Source organism: Ricinus communis, chromosome 9 (assembly GCF_019578655.1).
Source record: "Ricinus communis isolate WT05 ecotype wild-type chromosome 9, ASM1957865v1, whole genome shotgun sequence".
Classification (NCBI taxonomy): Eukaryota; Viridiplantae; Streptophyta; class Magnoliopsida; order Malpighiales; family Euphorbiaceae; genus Ricinus; species Ricinus communis.
Window position 1 is genome coordinate 19,497,539 of NC_063264.1, and position 19,586 is coordinate 19,517,124.

Sequence of the window (19,586 nt, forward strand, 5' to 3'; positions counted from 1 at the left end):
ATTTCACTTGATTATTAATATTTGAAATAATATAAATATTATTATTAGTATGTTATAATAAGACAAACGTTATTATTTTTCCCTCACAAATTGCACGTTGTTTTATCTTAAATCTTTAATCTTTATTTCCGATATGTGTTGGATGAGTTCATCGGATAATGATATTTATTATATGTGATGATTGCGAATTGGGAAATGTGGCTTGTAGAACATGCCTTTGATGGGTTACATAAGGACGGCGTCTGCCGGTAATGATCATGGACATGTAATAAGATATTTATGGGTTTGCCACGGTCGAGCATGGCTCTGGGCTGATTTGTGTAAATTGCCGGAGGTAAGGTCCCTGGTCGAGCATTGCTCTCGGGGCTTATTTGGATACTTAAGTGACGGTGGAGGTAAGGTCCTGGTCGAGCATTGCTCTCGGGGCGCCCGATCTTATTGGATTAAGAGAGCCGAATGGCTACTAGATTTCTTATTTGGATACTTAAGTGACCGGTGGGTAAGGTCCACGGTGAGCATTGCTCTCGAGCGATCTTATTGGATTAAGAAATTTGAATGGCTACTAGATTTCTTATTTGGATACTTAAGTGACCGGTGGAGGTAAGGTCTACAGTGAGCATTGCTCTCGGGGCATGATCTTATTTGGATTAAGAGAGCCAAAATGGCTGTTAGAATTTGGGGTTAGGGTTCTACTTAGCCACACGTCCCGTGAAAGTAAAAATGTCTTTATTTATTTACACTCTCTTCTTTTATCATTTTATTACTATGGTGTATGATTATATATTATGATTGCAATTATATTCAGAAATTGGTATATTGTTCTGAATAACTAATATATCATGTGAAGGTTGCAATAGTCCTTAGATTATTTGATTTTGACTCACTCTCGAGACTGACAGTCTCAGTTGTAATTTTTTTTCAAGTGAAAGTTAAAGACCTTCGCCATCGCACATTCGACAGTCCGACTTCTTCTTCTTCGGACTTTGTAATTATCTTGTACTTCTATACTTGTCATTTTTACTCTAGAGTATCCGCAGTAGGAAATTCTAAAATTTATATAACTGTTCTGACTCCTGTTGGTAGTATGGTGATTTATTGTGCAAGACAATTATGACTACTTTATATTTGGTTAATTGTATATATGGATTTGCGGGTTGGTAAGGCTTACTACGGGTTTCGGTGGCCTTAAGCCTACCCATTCCCTAGTGCCGGTCATGGGCCCCCAAAGTGGGTCGTGACAAATATAATATCAAACCAACATAGCAAAGAAATCCCAATGGATTTAATCAATTTAGCTAAACATGTTCATGTTTAAACAATCTAGGAAATCAATTACAATGAAAGAATAATGAAAATAAAACATGTACACCCTTTTCTCTCGAATTGGATGAACAGCTCCAAATCTAGATCTACACTTTGATTAATCTCCCAAACTGCCTCTTGAATTGCTCTACTCTGTTTTTGCACTCGGAATCTTACGATTCAGGATTCTACTCACTGCAACTCTCTCTACTTTTCGGTATTGTGCGAAGCCGAACCGACCACTAGGGCTTAATGTCACTCTTTTCCCTCTTTTCTCTCGGAAAATTTATTTTTTCTTATATATTTAACTCAGTACGTGGTCAAGGCCGTCTTTGGCTTCGGAGTCCATGCCGTGCTAAAACTGTGGATCTCACCAACTAGGGTTTCACCATGACCGTGTTGCTCCCCGTGCTGGAGGCCGTGGTGGCTACAGAAACCGTGCCCAAACTATTGTTTTGAAGACCAAGTTTTGATCGTTGGTCACGGCCAGAGTCCAGGCCGTGATGGTCAGCACGGCCTTGACTCAGGCCGTGCTCAATGTATGCAACGCGGGGTCTTGTCCGATCTTGATGAATTCTCGTCCGTTTCCGCACGTATTGATCTATAATTGCTTAAACACCGATGATGGTCCTATAAATGTTCCTGAAATGTAAAAGAACATAAAACACGGGTGATCTGGGAATAAAAGCACAATAATTACTAAGAACATACGCAATAATATGCAAGCAAATATGTGTAAAACTATGCTCATCAAATTACCCCACACTTAAGCTATTGCTTGTCCTCAAGCAATTAACAACTCAACCCACAAAACTACAGTTAGCAATTCATTTCAGTTTATGCCCCTAGTCCACAACAGAGAGTATTCAACACATCTCAAAGGATACTCAATCATAAATCAAATTACAAATCATTAACAAAGAATGGAAATAATATTAATGCATGAGTAACTTAAATTACAACTCAACACCAACATCATGAACCAATGCCTCACAGGGATCACTCAAGTCGCTCAAAGTGTATATTAGGTAAATAACAAATCCCTCAAAGCAAATGCACAAGACCCGCTCACCATAAGCTTGCTTATAAATCATATCTTCGCTACTGTGAATAAGTAAATACCAAAATCAAAGGGTCTTTACCAAGGTTGTAATGGGGCTAGGGTAAAGGTACGAAGATTTGGACAGAAGTATGAAAATGCTGGAATTCATGCGATAAACAATATTATATGCTCAAAGGATTAAATGCCTAAGATCACAAAAAAAATCATTCACTAAAATCCCTACTTCATAGAATAACACTCGCAAATGCTCTAAATCCAATAAAAAGATAAATAATTAAAGAGATTTGTTTATTATATTTTTTTTCTTCTTCTTCTTTTTTTTTCTCTTTTTTTTTTTTTTTTTTTTTTTTAAAGAAATGAACTAGCGACTTATTAGCGGCCTTGCATACAACTCGAATAAACATAAAGAATAACAAATACAAATTGGATCAAGGGGAGCATTTAAAATATCAAAAAGATTTAGTGAATTTACCAACATAGCAACTAGCATTTTAATCCCACATAAAGTCGAACATATCACATAAAGAAATTCCAGCATAAGGGTAAAGGAAAGATAAATGTAAAGAATGGTATAATTGAAGTGTATAGGTGTAGATTATGAAGAAAAGGTTAAGGCTCAAAAATTGGCTAACTAATGGAAACATAAGGTGGTAGGCTTTTGGTCAAATGTGGGGAATCCTAAATCGCCCAAATCATCTCATGGTATTCACAATATTCATGTAACTTCAACACGCATTACAAAGCAAGTTCTAGAAGCAAAGTTAAGTACAATGCACACTCAAACAAGAAATATAAAGAGCATAAGCATAATGAATGCTTAACTGGCTCAAAATCTCACTTTCAGGTGTGGTATTAGGTGCAGTTGGTTCGCAACATCATTAATTGAATCATTATTTAAGAAACACATGCATATGATATTATCAACGTTCTAAGTTAAAATTTGATAATTCGAAAAATAATTAAATAACACCGGTTTAACCCGGCAGGGTTGATGTGTAAAACACCATAAATTGTTTTCCAAGGATAATGAACAACAAAGAAAAGTAACTACAATTCTATAAATCAAGTCATCAATCAGCTCAAAAATAGCATACTCAAGTGCATAAAAACACAGTGTCTTAACATCCTCTAAAAATACACAACACCTAGCCATGGCAATTTCAGATATATTAAAAATCCATATGAGAGATTAAGGTTTACCCGTAAGCACCCCACACTTGAAGAACACACTGTCCTCAGTGTAAAATGTTATGGATACCCCGCATGGAATGCTCAACTAAGAGAACAAAGGCAATAAAATCCAAGTGCATGACATGTATGAAAAATAAAGTAAATAAATGCAGAAAAATAAAAAGATCTAGGGGATCGCCTGATCATCCATCGAGGCTGATGTTGTGGAAATTCAGTGCCTCCTCGGTAGAATCTGAAAATAATAAAATAAAGAAATAAAATCGAAACTGAAAATATGAAAACTAAAACTAATAAAATGTTTCAAAACAAAAGGTTAAAATATTAAAGATTAAAGATAAAGTTTGGGGTGCCTCCCAAAAGCGCTTCTTTTTGATGTGATGAGTCTTCTTAGCTGGACTCATGGTGAAAAGCAAACGTTGGGGATTGGCGACCATCCATCCTTCTTCCAAGCAAATGGCTTCAAATATCCGCTTAGAGGGATAATCGTCAACTTCCTCTTCCCGACAGTCAAGCAAGCTGCCAGTATGATGGGCAAAACTCGCTCCTCATATATTTGCACGTAGTCATGATGCTCTAGGGGCTCTTCCAATTTGAAAGCTAGAGTTTCAACAATTGGAAGGATCGACGGTTGGGCCATTTCTTCAGGAGTGTTGATGGTTTTCTTCAGTCCCTGGCTTGGTTCACTTGCTAGAAGAAACTCGAGCTCCTCCAAGACTTCTTCATTGGATAACTCGTGCTCATCTTCCATCATCAAAGGGACTTGTGGAAAATCTACCAACAATTCCTCTAACTGCAACTCAGCATCATCAACTGTACATTCCTCTTGATAGTCTTTCAGAGGAATTATGTTCGCCTCTTCCTTTTCTAGTTCCATCTCCATGTTCAAGAAATCGTCCTGCACAGAAACATCATCATCAAACATAGTAGATAAACCAGAAAAATTCTCACTGAGCGTAAAGTGGCGAGCTCAAATGTTCCTCGGATTCAGTAGCGTTTGATAGAGTTCTCGATTGCTCTTCAGCTAGTATCTTGAAGATTAAGCCTATTTGATGCTCTATGTTGTTAATCGAGGCTTGTTGATCTTCAAGTATCCTCTCTGTTTGTTGGAATCTTTCCTCAAGACTTGTTATGAACCTCATCATCAGCTCCTCTGACACTAACTCTTTATCTTGAGTTGAAGGTGCAAGATTAAATTTCGATGTAGTTGCTTCGAATTCCTAGTGGTTCTTGGCCATCTAAGCTCCATCCAAAGGGTAAATGAGTGCTCCACTCTTGATTGTAGATGCTTCCATACGAGTCATTTGGCCAACTTTCCGTATAATTCACCTGTTCACAGTTATAAGAATAATGAGCAACATCACTATACAATGGATAATCATTACACACATGTAAACCACAACAAAATTCACAAAAGACTTGAGATGAAAGGATAGGAGAAGAGAGTTGATCGGTAGCCCTGCAAAACGATTCCACTCGAGCATCTAAAGATGCTTGGGCATCCCAATTTTTAACACTCTCTTGGTTCCTGATCCCATTTTCCAATGTGTCATACAAAGAGTTTGAATTTAGCATTGAACCTCCTTATCATTCACTATCTGAATCATAAACTTAAACTAAATAAATATGTACAAATAAAATAAAATAATTAAATAAATAAAAATAAAAATCATAAAATAATAAGAAAGAGAAAAAAAATGGCTAAATTAACAAATAGCAAATTTCACTCTAGTTTTCAAACATTCCTCGGCAACGGCGCCAAAAACTTGATGGGTGCTACTCGTGTTAGCTACAATCTAAAGTAGTGTACCTATCGATGCAGTATAGCACTAATGGCGAGTATCAAGGTCGTATTCCTCGGGAAAGCGAAAGCCTAGAGTTACTCCTTTGTTCTTTGTTATATTAACCTAAAATGGATGATGAATAAATTCTAAACTAACTATTAACTACGAGCTAAGTCCTAAGGGAGATGCAAGAGTGATTGATAAACGAAATAATCAAGACAAGAAGAAAAACCCAAAGGGAATCTAAACTAGTTGGCATCCGAACAAAAGATAAAGGATCGGTGAGTCTAATTATGCTACCTGTGGACGAATTCTTAACCGAATTCAGTTTCTCTCTCGAGATAACCGAATTCCTAAACCTAATAACCTAAAGTTGGAATCTCTTCCGAACGATTGATTCTTAAATTAGCATTAAGCTTTAATCCGCCTCTATTAAGCTTTGTTAATTCTTAATCCGGCTAGTTAATTATCCTTATCTCTAAGCGATTATTAACCAGTTCTTGTTATTTAAAATTCCAATTGCCAAACGGATTTCTCAATCTCATAAAGCAATCTAAACATCACAATTCACAACGTCTCATGAATAATGCATGATCTTATTAATCGCGAAAACAAGAAGAATACAAAATCAACTCGAACAATCCAACAATATAATATCAAGCCAACATAGTAAAGAAATCCCAATGGATTTAATCAATCTAGCTAATCATGTTCATTCTCAAAATAAACAAGAATTCAATTACAACAATAAGTAAAAAGGTAGAGAAAACCCGATTACTCCCTTAGATGAGAGTAAACAGCCCCAAATCCTTTTTGCTCCAATTGAATCGATTCTTGTTCCTCTTGCTCGATTTGAAAATCAATCAACGAACCTTGCCCAATCTTCGATCCTTCAAGGAAATCTGATTGAAACCTTGATCCAAGTCTCCTTTTCCCTTGGTTTCAGCTTAGAAAACCCTTAGAGAAAGAAAAATTAGGGTTTTGGGACGTTCTAACCCTAGCCTCCTCTTTTTCTCTTCTTTTCATTCTTTTAATTAATACCCCCTGTTGCCTCCAACACGGCCGTGTTCCTGGCCGTGTTGTCAACACGGGGTGGTGTTCCTGGCCGTGTTACTCTCTATGGCCGTGCTCCCTAGAATCTACTTCTTCTTTGATGTCTAACACGGCCGTGTTTGTCCCCGTGTTGGTAACACGGCCCATGTTTGTGACCGTGTTGAGAACACGACCAGTGTTGAGATCAACACAGCCATGTTCAGCTTTCTCATGCTCGTACTTAGCTCGTTTCGGCAGCTTTGACGTCCAATTATGCTCCAATTCTTTCCTTTTTCATCCTTTGACCTCTTTTGGACCTAATGCACACAAACATATGTATAAGGTGAGTGTTGAGACCAATTCACATCCAAATGTCCATAAAATCAATCTTAAAAACCCCATTTAGATGTGTGTATTTTACGCACATCATGTACCTATAGGGAATAAATGGGTTTATAAGAGAAAGATTGGTTCTAATGGGAAGGTTGAAACCTTCAAAGCTAGGGTAGTGGCGAAAGAGTATCGCCAAATGCAAGGAATTGACTATGAGGACTCCTTTAGCCATGTTTAAATCCATTAGGATTTTATTAGCCATTACTGCATAGTATGATTATGAGATTTGGCAGATGGATGTCAAAAAAACCTCCCTTAATGGATACATTGAGTAGGACATCTATATGGACCAACCTAAGGGTTTTGAATTTAAGGGTACTCATAATCAAGTATGTAAGCTTAAGAGATCCATTTATGATCTTAAGCAAGCTTCTACGAGTTGGAACATCCATTTTGATGATGCCATCAAATCGTTTAGTTTTATAAAAAATGTGTATAAGAAGGTTAGTGGGAGTGCTATCACTTTTCTTGTACGTTATGAAGATGACATATTGTTGTTCGGAAATGATATAGGCATGTTGACTTCCACAAAGGTATGATTGTCAAAGATTTTCTGCATGAAAGACTTAGGTGAAGAAATCTATATTCTGGGAATTTGTATATATAAAGATATGTTGAAAAGAACTACAGGCCTTTCCCAAGGTATTTACTTAGACAAGGTGTTGAAGAAATTCAACATGCTTGATTCTAAAAGAGGATTGTTACCTGTTAGCCATGCTATTCATCTTTCAAACAATATGTCTCCAAATACATCTGGTGAAAGAGAACAGACGGCCAGGATTCCATATGCTTCAGCGATTAGGAGTTTAATGCTTGCTATATTGTGTACTAGGCTAGACATTTTCTATACTATCAATTTGACTAGTAGGTTTCAGTCTAACCCAAGCGAGGAGCACTAGGCAGCAATCAAGAATATCTTTAAGTACTTGTGAAGGACTAAAAATGTATTCTTGACATATGATGGAAGAGAATTGAATTTACATGGTTATACAAATTATAATTTTCAATTAGATGTGGATGATAGAAAGTCTATCTCGAGGTTTGTATTTATATCTAATGGAGGAGTAGTAAGTTGGAAAAGTTCCAAACAAGATACTACTGTAGACTCCACTAGAGAGGCCGAGTCTATTGCAGCATCTAATGTAGTAAAGGAAGTAGTTTGGTTTTAAGAAGTTCATGATAGAACTTGGAGTGGTTCCAACTATCGAGTTAGCAGTACCTCTCTTCTGTGACAACAATGGGGCTATTGTAAAAGCTAAGGAAACTAGGTCTCATCAGAAATCCAAACATATCAAAAGACGCTTCCATATCATACATGAAATCGTTGGTAGAGGAGATATAGCCATGCAAAGAATAGAATCGAATCATAATGTAGTTGATCCCTTTACCAAAGCTTTGAGAAAAATACAGTTAGAATGCCACCTTATAAAGATGCGTTTCAAATACTATCTCGATTGGCTTTAGTACAAGTGGGAGATTGTTAGATGTATATCCTAAAAGCTAATTGGACTTTTGCTTTTTGATTCATATATTATGATATTATTATGTAATGAAGATCTTTTTATTTAATGGTAGTTGTTTATCATTCATTTTTGTAGTAATATAATTATTGAATGAGTCTAATAACATTTACTAAAGACTCCATTGTCAAGAATTGAAAATATGAGCGACATATGATCTTTAAAATAAAGTTTATAAAATAGTTCTTGGTCGTAGGATTAAATATTGGACATCTTTAATCCGGAAGACTAATATAATGTGTTTAACCCTATGATTAGTATGAGATATTAATATATATAGGATGGTGAGTTTCATGCCATTTAGTATGAGTTATTAAGTTAATCATTATGGATCACTTGTGAGACGAGTGGGATGAACATGACTTGAAGAAATAATGAATCACATGAATGATTTACTTAAGTCACTAATTCATTATTAAGTTATGATGGTGTAACTAATTCTTAGATCTGAGGTGACAGAGTTGTCTCATGAATATGTAATTGGAATTTGCTTATGCTTTAGGTATCCGTTCGTACCTAGAATGGATACTTGCAGATAGTGGCTCTAGTTGCATATGCATGGAGGCAGTTGTTCATCAATAAGGAATCCATTGCCTTGAGTAAGCAAGGAGAATATCCTATGCGATTTGATAACATCTTGACTAAAAAATCCTTGGCCGAGGTAATTATGATTAATGGAAGGACTTAATTACACGGTAATCATAAATAAAGGCTTCATGGATGATTAATTCCTTTACTATTAATTGGATAATTATAATATGTTGCTAGACGTCACTTATAATTTATGAAAATGATTGAGGGAGAATTATTTAATTGTTTCCTTAGTTGATTAAAGTGTTTTAATTAATATTAAAGAGTTTAATATTAAATTCCCATTGCCAATTAATAACAAACCTAGAAAGTCACACACGTTAAGATCAACTCAAGCACAATGATGGACTTGATTTGTACCTCAAGTAGGAACACTAGCATCTTCCGAAATTAAAGTCCGTAAATGTCTAACTAATGATAATGTATAATATATAAGTTTTATATATTAAAGGAGCCTGACACATATTATCACAAAAGAGTATGCAATGACATATATTTGTATAGCAGCTTGACACATGTCATCACAAAAGGGTTTTATAATGACACGTGTCATGAAACTAGGTTGACACATGTCATCATAAAAGGGTTTATGATGACATGTGCAGAGAAAGCATCTTGAACATGTCATCACAAAATGGTTTTATAATGACATGTATTAGGAAAGCAGCTTGACGCGTGTCCTCACCAAAGGGGTTATATGATGACATATGTTATGAAAGCAGCTTGACATGTGTCATCACCAAAAGGGTTTTATAATAACATGTGCCAATACTGCTTGACACATGTCATCATAGAAGAGTTTTATAATGACATGTATTTGTACAACTATGTTAAGGATTATGAATCCTTAACACTATATAAGAGAGTTTCTTACTCCTATTATCAAAAGGAAGAATAGAGATAATCGACATACTTACTATCATAACAAGGTTATCATAGTAGGAAGCTTGAGAGTGGAGAAGGAGTTCTTCATCTTCAAGGATTGAATAGTTTTGCTTGATGTTGGTTATGTGAGATAATCTAGAGGATTTGCAACTACCAATCTCTATTTTGATTCTAACATATACATCACTAACAATCAAGAATCGTATTCTGCTCTTCAAAAGTTGTAGTCTTTTTCTTTCTGTTCTTCATGTTCATAAAATAAAAGTTATTTCCTTTTTCAACTTAAATCCTCAATTACAACTTGTAACCTTACTTTCCATGAGATATGAATTGTTTTAGAGCTTTCGCTATGCCACTGCATGTGTTTTTCCAACATTATGCTACTTTATCCTCAAGTTACACCCCAATGCCACCGGTCAAGCTTGTTAATCGTGTTCCCATGATTTCATAATGAAAACAAAAGGAAATTCGAGTCAGCGTACCTAATAACACTTCGGCTCCATTTACTTTATTATATGCCTAGCATACATCAAAATGCACTAATTTCCATAAGTAGGATTAGGAATCCAATAAGGAAAGAAATCACACGTTCTTTATCTCTTCCATATGGTTAAGCGTTAGGATCAAATCAAATTGATTTAAACACAATAGAATACAAAGAACATAAAAGAAAGAAAAAACATGAGCGATAAGTCCATGTTTGATAGCGCGAGTCTTTGTAAGTCTACAAAGTTCTTGAAAGAACCCATAACTTGATTTCTGGCAATGTGGAAAACTGAAATGATATTCTCACTAGCCTGAAATATTTGGATGCTTATGGTTTTCATAGAGTGAAACCCTTATTTCATAAGAAGAGAAAACTACAAGCAGAATATGAACAAATAAACAAGAATCGGAGAGGAGTTGACTAGTCAACAACTATTATAGTCCCAAAATTTTATGAGCCTGCTTAATGAAAACAAGAAAAAGCTCATATGGGCCTACCTAATAACACTCCCACCTAAATTACTTCATTGTATACATCCCAAACATCGAAACATGTGCATTCCCACTTGGATTAATTGAAAAAAAACATGATTTATCCATATTTAGCTTTTAGTTTCTTCTTCATACGAAATGAGGGATTTAGCATTATGAAAACCACATGGAATCGAACATTGAGGCTAGTGAGCATACTATTTTTGTTCTCTACCTTGCGAATAGTTAAATTATGGGTTCTTTCAAGAACTTTGCAGACTTATGAAGACTCGAACTAGCAAAGATAGACTTAACGAACATCCTTCCTTTCTTTTATGTTCTTTCTCTACCTTTGTATTTAAATAAATTCGATTTGATCCTTACGCTTAGCCATGGAAGAGAATAAAGAACTAGCAATTTCTTTCCTTATCGGATATAAAATCCTACCTATGTTCTCATTCATTAGTTTCTTTTGCTTATCTCTTACTAATCTATGTCTAGTATGATGGTTTAGTTTTATTTAGCGAGCATAAATACGAGTATTGAGTTAAAGCGTGTGGAAGCAGTAATCATAGGCACCTATCCAATACTTGGAAAAATGTGAAGAAAGAGAATTAGTTGATTGAGTATTAATATCAATTTACAAATGATCGCGGATGAATCTTTTGGAGAAAAGAGGGAACGATCGAGGCACGCCCAAATATTCTGATTCAGTATTTATCTCATTAGGATCTCCATTATTCCTTGTTCCTCTAAGCACGAGGACTCCTACTAAGACAAGGATTAGCATAAGGACTCATGACAACGTAATTGACAAGCTTGACTAGTAGTATTGGGGCTTAGCTTGATGATCAAGTAGGACGAGATTTAAATCCACAAGCGTAAGGGAGAAATCAAGTTGTTTTCAATTACTCCAAGCATAATACAAGCGATAATATGAGCATTTTGATGTTTAGGACTATATAATGAAGTAATTTAAGTCAAAATGTTATTATGTAGGCCCACACGAATCTCTCCTTATTTTTGTTAAGCTATCTCATAAAATTTAGGACTATGAGAGTTGTTAAGCAGTCAACTCCTCTCCCATTGTTGATTTCACTTTAGTTGTAATTGGGAATACGAGCATTTTAATGTTTGGATGCATTTAATGAAGTAATTGGGTTCAGAGTCTTATTAGGTAGGGCCATGCAAATTTTACCTTATTTTTATTATACTAGCTTTTAAAAATTAGAACTATGAGAGTTGTTGACCAATCAATTCCTCTCTACTTCTTGATTTGACTTTAGTTTATGCATCTTTCGTTATTTATTTATTCATAGTTAGCTTCTAGTTTCTTCTTCTACAATGAGGGTTTTCGCACTATAAAAATTGTATGCAACCGAATACTTGAGGCTAGTAAGCATAACATTTCAATTTTCTACCTTGCGAGAAATCAAGTGGGTTCTTTTAAGAACTTTGCGGACTTAGCAACACTCGCGCTAGCGAGCATAGACTTATCGCTAACGTCCTTCCATTCTTTTTATCAAATACTAATATCATTCTCCAAATGATCATGGATGAATATTTTAGAGAAAATAGATAATCAAAAGAATCAAGGTATGCTAAAATATTCTGATTTAGGATTTTGACCAATGGGATCTCCATCATTTATTGTTCCTCTAGGCACGAGTGCACCTCATGACATAAGGATTAGCATAAAGAATCATGGGAATGCAATTGATAAGCCTGACTAGTGGCATTGAGGCTTAACTTGATGATCATCCAAGACGAGACATAAATCCACTTGCGTAAGGGAGAAATCATGTTGTTCTCAACTAATCCAAGCGTAATACAATTAGGAATGCCAGTGTTTTGATGTCTACGATGTATATAATGAAGTAATTTGATTCGGGGTGTTATTAGGTAGGCCCAAGCAAATTTTTCTTTATATTCAATAGCTGGTTCTTAAAATTCGTGACTACAAGAGTTGTTGACTAATAAACTCCTCTCCAGTTCTTGATTTGACTTTAATTTATTCATCTTTCTTTATTTATTTATTCATATTTAACTTCTAGTCCTTCTTCTTATGGAATAAGGGCTTTCGCACTATAAAGATTGCATGCAACCGAATACTTAAGGTTAATGAGCATATTACTCCTACTAGGAATCCTATTCCAACTATAAATCCTACTTCAACTAGGAATCCCAGTCCTACGAGGAGTCCTACTCCAACTAGGAATCCTTCTTCTATTAGGAATCCTAGTCCCACGAGGAGTCCTACTTCAACTAGGAATCCTAGTCCCACGAGGAGTCCTAATCGAACTAGGATTGTACACGAGCCATTCAAATATGATGGATTGATTACTAGAGCTCGCATGAATAAGTTCAAGGATGCTTTAGGAGTGTTCGTGAAGTAAGAGTTGAAGGATGGGTTGGAGATCCAAACTCCAAGTGAGATTAGGCTTAATCAAGACAAATGGGCCTCAAGATACTCCTATCAACTTAATTCAATATATGGAGGAATGAACAAGTCAAAATAGGCCCAAAATAAACAAGTCAAGATATTTGGAGTATAATACTCAAGCATAGGCCACTTATTACATATTACTTTAGCCTAAATGTCATGTTTATTATATGGGCTAAGGTTGGACGAATTTTTGGAGTATATGTATATTTAAAGTAGTCTTTAATGGTCAAAAATCTTGTTTTAGGTTATCCTTTTAGTTTAGGAGTTCTATTTCTAGTCTTATTGTTATTTGCTTCCTTATCATTATAGAATTAGATTTTTCTAAGGCCTATATAAGCTAGTACGAATTTCTATGTAAAGGTTGGTTGAATATTGATTATTTTAGAGTTAATTCTTTTCTTTTGTTCTTTATAAACTTGGTGAATTTATTAAATGAAGACTTGGTATATTACAAACTTAGTTTAATCTAAACCTTTGTTTATGTTAAACAACCTTCAATTCTTTATAATTAAGGTTCTTAAGTACAAGTTATTTAAGGGTCTTGTTAGGAGTTAGAGTTTCTTTGCTTGATTAGGTGAACGATCCTTGGTGAAGACATCAACATTGAATATGGGTTTGACATAAGTTAGCCACATTCGTATCAACCGATCCAATGCTTGGACAAATGTGAAGAAATAAAATTAATTGATAAAGTATTGATATCATTTTTTGAATGATCGCGGACCAGTCTTTTGGAGGAAAGAGGGAACGACGAGAATTGAGGCACGACCAGATATTGTGATTCAAGATTTGCACCATTAGGGTCTGCATTATTCCTTATTCCTATAGGCACGAGGACTCCTAGTGACATAAGGATTGGCATAATATAATAAAGTAGTTTGGGTCAGATGTTATTATGTAGGCCCCATGCTTCATTATTTTCGTTAAGCTAGCTTTTAAAATTTAGGACTACGAGAGTTGTTCACCAGTTAACTACTCTCTAATTCTTGATTTGACTTTAGTTTGTTCATCTTTCTTTATTTATATATTTATATATAGCTTCTAGTCTCTTCTTCTAATGGAATAAGGGCTTTTGCACTATAACGCATGCAACTGAATACTTGAGGCTAGTGAGTATATTATTTCAGTTTTCTACCTTGCAGGATATAACATTATGGATTCTTTAAAGAACTTTGAAGACTTATCAAGACTCACACTAGCAGACATAGACCTATCGTTCACGTACTTCCTTTCTTTTGTGTTTTTTTTTTCTACTCTTGTGTTTGTAACAATTCTAATTTGATACTTATTCTTAGTTGTATGGAAGAGAACAAAGTACTTTTGATTTCTTTCCTTGCTGGATCCAAAATCCTACCTATGTTCTCATTTTGATCGTTCCTTTTTTCCTTTTTGCCTAGTATGATGGTTTAGTTTTGTTTAGGGAGCATAAACACGATTGTTGAGTGAAAGAACATGGAAGCGGGGCAATTATAGACACTAATCCAATGCATGGACGAATGTGAAGAAATAATATTAGTTGATCAAGTATTGATATCATTCTCTTTATGATTTTAGACGAAACTCTTGGAGGAATGAAGGGACGATGAAAATCTAGGCATGCCCAAGTATTCCAATAATGATTTGTTCCATTGGGATCTCCATTATTTCTTATTCCTTTGGGCATAAGGATTCCTAATGACATAAGGATTAGCAAAAGGAATCATAGGAATGCAATTGACAAGTTGGATCGGTGATGTTGGGGCTTAGCTTAATGATGAAGCAGGACGAGATGTACATTCATGCATGTAAGAGAGAAATCATATTGTTTTCGATTGATCCAAGCATAATACAAGCGAGAATGTGAGCGTTTTTTATGTTTAGGATGCATATAATAAAGTAATTTAGGTCGAAGTGTTATTATGTAGGCGCTTGCGAATTCTCTCTTATTTTCGTTGAGCTGGCTCTTAAGATTTAAGACTACGAGAGTTGTTGACCAGTCAACTCCTCTCTAGTTCTTGATATAACTATAGTTTATTCATCTTTTTGTATTTATTTATTCACATTTAGCTTCTAGTTTCTTCTTCTTATGGAATGAGAGCTATCGCACTATAAAACTACATGCAACCGAATACTTGAGGCTAGTGATCATATTCTTTCAAGAACTCTATAGACTTATCAAGACTCGCATTAGCGATCATAGACTTATTAACCACATCCTTCCTTGCTTTTACGTTCTTTGTCTACTTATATTTTTATAACAATTCTATTTGATCCTCACATTTAGTCGTATGGAAGAGAACAAAGAGCTTATGATTTCTTTCCTTATCGAATTTGACATCCTGCCTATGTTTCTTTTCTTATTCATTTTTTGTGCCCCTTTATCTAGTATGACGGTTTGATTTTATCTGGGGAGCATAAACACGAATGTTCACTGAAAGCACATGGAAGCAGAAATCATAGGCACCAATCAAATACTTGGTCAAATGCGAAGAAAAAAATTAGTTGATTGATTAATGATATCATTATTGGAATGATCGCGATAAATCTTTTGGAGGAAAGAGGGAACTACGAGAATCGAATCACTCCTAAATATTTCAATTCAGGATGTGCATCATTAGGACCTCCATCATTTCTTATTCCTCTGTGCACCAGGACTGCTAATGAGACAAGGACTTTTGTAAGGAATCATCGGAACACAATTGATAAGCTTGACTAGTGGCCTTCGGGCTTAGCTTGATGATCAAGCAAGACGAGATGTAAATCCATGCGTGTAAAGTATAAATCATATTTTTTCAATTAATCCAAGTATACACAAGCAGGAATGTGAGCATTTTCATGTTTGGGATGCATATAATGAAGTAATTTGGATAGGAGTATTATTAGGTAGGCCCACGCGAACTTCTCCTTATTTTTTCGTTAAGCTGGGTCATAAAATTTGGGACTATGAGATTTATTAACAGTCAACTCCTCCCTGGTTCTTGATTTGACCTTAGTTTATTCATATTTCTTTATTTACTTTTTCATATTTAGGTTCTAGTTACTTCTTCTAGTAGAATAAGGGCATTCACACTATAAAAACTGCATGTAACCGAATACTTGAGAATCGTGAGAATATTATTTTAATTTTCTACCTTGGGAAAATCAAGTTATGGGTTCTTTCAAGAACCTTATAGACTTATGAACACTCGTGCTAGCGAACATAGACTTATCGCATCACGTCCTTCCTTTCTTTTGTCTTCTTTGTCTACCCTTATGTTTAAATCAATTCAATTTGATCCTTACACTTAGCCGTATGGAAGAGAAAAAAGAACTTATGATTTTTTTCCTTATCAGATCGAGAACCCTACCTATGTTGTCATTTTGTTTGTTTCTTTTGTATCTTTCTTTCTAATCTCTATCTAGTATGATGGTTTATTTTTATTTGGGGAGCATAGACATGAATGTTGAGTGAAAGAGCATGGAAGCGGCAATTATAGGCACCAATCCAATGCTTGGACAAATGCGAAGAAAGAAAATTAGTTGATCGAGTATTGACATGCAACCAAATACTTAAGGCTAGTGAGCATATTATTTGTCTTCTACCTTGTGGGAAATCAAGTTGTGGGTTCTTTCAAGAACCTTACAAACATATGAGACTCGTGCTAGCACACCTAAACTTATCGCTCATGTCCTTTCTTTATTTGTGTTGTTTGTCTACCCTTATGTTTAAATCAATTCTATTTGATCCTTACGCTTAGTCATATGGAAGAGAATAAAGAACTTACAATTTCTTTTCTTATTGGATTCAAAATCCTACCTATGTTCTCATTTCTTCATTTCTTTTTTTTGTACCTTTCTAATCTATGTTTAGTATGATGGTTTGTTTTTATTTGGCGAGCATAAACACAAGTGCTGAGTTAATGCGCGTGGAAGTGGTAGCCACCAATCTAATGCTTGGAAAAATGCGAAGAGAGAAAATTAGTTAATCGAGTATTGATATCATTCTCCAAATGATCACAAATGAATATTTTAGAGGAAAGAAGGAACGCCGAGTATCAAAGCATGCCCAAATATTCTGATTTAGGATTTGCACCATTGGGATCTCTATCATTTCTTGTTCCTCTAGGCACGAGAACTCTTGATGACACAAGGATTGGCATAAGGATCATGAGAACACAATTGACAAGCTTGGCCGAATACTTGAGGCAAATGAGCATATTATTTCAGTTTTGTACCTTGTAGGAAATCAAGTTATGGGTTCTTTCAAGAATTTTACGGACTTATCAACCCTCTCACTAGAGAGCATAGACTTATCACTCACTTACTTCCATTATGGTGTTCGAGTATTGATATCATTCTCTAAATAATAGAGTATTGATATCATTCTTTGAATGATCAAGGATGAATCTTTTGGAAGAAAAAGAGAATGACGAGAATCGAGGCAATGCCCAAATATTCTGATTTGGTGGTATTGGGGCTTAGGCTGATGATCATGTAGGACGAGACCTTAATACAGCCGAGTATTGGAGAAATCATGTTGTTTTCAACTGGTCCTAGCGTAATACAATTGGAATGTGATTGTTTTAATGTTTATGATGCATATAATGAAGTAATTTGGTTCAGAGTGTTATTTGGTAGGCCCACTCAAATTTTCCCTTGGATTCGTTAAGCTGGTTCTTAAGATTTAGGATATGATAATTGTTAACCAATCGACTCCCCTCTAATTCTTAATTTGACTTTAGTTTATTTATCTTTCTTTATTTATTCATTCATATTTAGCTTTCAGTTTATTCTTCTTATGGAATGAGAGCTATTGGACTATAAAAACCATATACAACTGAGTACTTGAGGCTAGTGAGCATAATATTTTAATTTTTTACCTTAATAGGAAATCAAGTTATGGATTCTTTCAAGAACTTTGCGGACTTATCAACACTTGCGCTAGTGAGCATAAACTTATAGCTCATGCCTTTCATTCTTTTAATCAAGTGTTGATATCATTATCTGAATGATCACAAATGAATCTTTTGGAGGAAATAGAGAACGACGAGAATCGAGGCACGCTCAAAAAATCTGATTCAAAATTTAGACCAATGTAGTCTCTATCATTCCTTGTTCCGATGGCATTGGGACTTAGCTTGATGATCATGCAAGACGAGATGTAAATCCACTCGCGTAAGGGAAAAATCATATTATATTCAACTAATCCAAGCATAATACAATTGGAAATATGAGTGTTTTGATATTTGGGACATATATAATGAAGTAATTTGGTTCGGAATGTTATTAGGTAGGCCCACGGGAGTTTCCCCTTAGATTCGTTAAGCTAGTTCTTAAAATTTAGGACTACAAGAGTTGCTGACCAGTCAACTCCTCTCTTGTTCTTTATTTGACTTTAGTTTATTCATCTTCCTTTATTTATTTATTCATATTTCTTCTTTTTATAGAATGAGGGCTTTTGCACTATAAAAACCGCATGAAACCGAATACTTGAGGCTAATGAGCATATTATGTTAGTTTTCTACCTTGCAAGAAATCAAGTTAGGGTTCTACAAAAACATCGTGGACTTATCAACACCCGCGCTAGCGAGCATAGACTTATCGATCACGTTCTTCATTTCTTTTGTGTTCTTTGTTTTCCCTTGCGTTTAAATAAATTTGATTTGATTCTTACACTTAGCCGTATGGAAGAGAACAAACAACTTTTGATTTCTTTCCTTATCAGATCCAAAATCCTATCTATATAATCATTTTGTTTATCTCTATTGTGCCTCTCTTTCTAATCTCTATATAGTATGATGGTTTGGTTTTATTTGGGGAGCATAAACACGAGCATTGAGTGAAAGCACGTGGAAGTGGAAATCATAGGCACTGACCCAATGCTTGCACAAATGCAAAGAGAGAAAATTAGTTGATAAAGTATTGATCTCATTCTCCGAATGATCGTGGAGGAATCTTTTATAGGATAAAAGGAACAACGAGAATCAAGACACGACTAAAGATTCTGATTCAGGATTTGCACCTTTGGGGTCTCCATCAGTTCTTGTTACTTTAGGCGTGAGGACTTCGGATTACACAAGGATTGGCATAAAGAATCATAGGAACGCATTTGGTAAGCTTGACGGTGGCATTAGGTCTTAGCTTGATGATCAAGCTTAATAAGATGTAAATTGACATACGTAAGGAAGAAAGCATGTTGCTTTCGATTAATCCAAGCGGGAATGAGCATGTTTTGATGTCAAGTATTGCTGTCATTCTCCCAATGATTGCAGACGAATCTTTTAGAGAAAAGCGGGAACAACATGAACGGAGGTATGCCTAATTATTATGATTCAGGATTTGTGCCATTTGGATCTCCGTTATTCTTTATTTCTCTAGGCATGAGTACTCCTACTGATATAAAGATTGGCATAAGAAATCATGGGAACACAATTGACAAGCTTGATTAGTGGCACTCGAGCATGACT